The sequence below is a fragment of the Delphinus delphis genome, chromosome 5, assembly GCF_949987515.2.
Source record: "Delphinus delphis chromosome 5, mDelDel1.2, whole genome shotgun sequence".
In the NCBI taxonomy this organism is placed as follows: domain Eukaryota; kingdom Metazoa; phylum Chordata; class Mammalia; order Artiodactyla; family Delphinidae; genus Delphinus; species Delphinus delphis.
In genome coordinates, this window is record NC_082687.1 from 134,177,308 (window position 1) to 134,178,939 (window position 1,632).

Sequence of the window (1,632 nt, forward strand, 5' to 3'; positions counted from 1 at the left end):
GGAGGGGAGGGAAAGGAGGGGAGGGGAGGGAGGGGAGGGAGGGGAGGGAAAGGAGGGGAGGGGAGGGAGGGGAGGGAAGGGAGGGGAGGGGAGGGAGGGAGGGGAGGGGAGGGAAAGGAGGGGAGGGGAGGGAGAGGAGGGAAAGGAGGGGAGGGGAGGGAAAGGAGGGGAGGGGAGGGAGGGGAGGGAAAGGAGGGGAGGGGAGGGAGGGGAGGGAAGGGAGGGGAGGGGAGGGAGGGAGGGGAGGGGAGGGAAAGGAGGGGAGGGGAGGGAGAGGAGGGAAAGGAGGGGAGGGGAGGGAAAGGAGGGGAGGGGAGGGAGGGGAGGGGAGGGAGGGGAGAAGTCTTCTGAAGTAACGAAGAGGAACTCCAAACCTAGAACACATGCATCTGCTTCCTATATTGTTCTATTTCTGAAAATGAAGTTTGACAAAAATAGCATGTCAACGGGAGAAGAAACGCTTCTCTCACCTCATTAAGAGTTCCTGTTTTGTCTCTCTCAGGGTCTGAATGAACATGTGCCTCACTGTCCGTGGACATCCCTTTTGCGAATGGCCGCACAGGCCGGCACTAAGTGTGAGATGGTTGTCTAGCACTGTGGAAGCCAGGAAGACATCATCCAACTCTGGAGAAGAAAAACACTGACAGAGTAAACGCCTCTTATTTATGATACATGGTAATAAAAACAAACAAACCTGTTACAAATAATTGTGCCAGTGCGCACTCCAGCAGCACATATACTAAAACTGGAACGATACAGACAAGATTCGCATGGTCCCTGCACAAGGATGACATGCAAATTCGTGGAGCGTTCCATAGTTTTAAAGAACAAGGTCCTATTGTATAGCACAGGGAACTGTACTCAATATCCTATAATAAACCACAATGGAAAAGAATATGAAAAAGAATATATATATGTATATATAACTGAATCACTTTGATGTACACCTGAAACTAACACAACATTGTAAATCAACTATACTTCAATAAAAATAATAATAATAACTGCGCCACATTCAACTGTGAGATCTTGGTTTGATTTCTCTGAAAGGAGCAGATTGTCCCCATTTTTGTCATGGAGGTGCGGTGGGTTTTATTTTTTTAATAATTTATCCATTTATTTATTTTTGGCTGCATTGGGTCTTCGTTGCTGCACGTGGGCTTTCTCCAGTTGCAGTAAACAGGGGCTACTCTTTATTGCAGTGCACGGACTTCTCATTGCGCTGGCTTCTCTTGTTGCAGAGCACGGGCTCAAGGCGTGCGGGCTTCAGTACTTGTGGCTTGTGGGCTCAGTAGTTGTGGCTCGTGGGCTCAGTAGTTGTGGCTCGTGGGCTCTAGAGCGCAGGCTCAGTAGTTGTGGCGCACGGGCTTAGTCGCTCTGCAGCATGTGGGATCTTCCGGGACCAGGGCTCAAACCCGTGTCCCCTGCATTGGCAGGCAGATTCTTAACCACTGCGCCACCAGGGAAGTCCCAGTGCGGTGGTTTTGATCCTACGTTTTCCAACCATAAGCTTGCAAGGTCTCTAGGTAATTCTCTGCCTCTGGAGGGGTCAGTCTGAAATAGGCAGATTTCAGAATGGGACACATACAAAATATAGAAATTAACATGTTCTCTCCTTGCTGGGCCCACAGC

General features: G+C 50.1%; 1 non-coding gene across 1 annotated transcript; it reads left to right on the plus strand.

The window, feature by feature from the left end:
- Positions 1 to 715: 715 nt before the first annotated feature.
- On the plus strand, positions 716 to 822 carry LOC132426390 (U6 spliceosomal RNA). Its single transcript, XR_009519684.1, has one exon. It is a non-coding gene; the product is annotated as a U6 spliceosomal RNA (small nuclear RNA).
- The last annotated feature ends 810 nt before the right edge of the window (positions 823 to 1,632 follow it).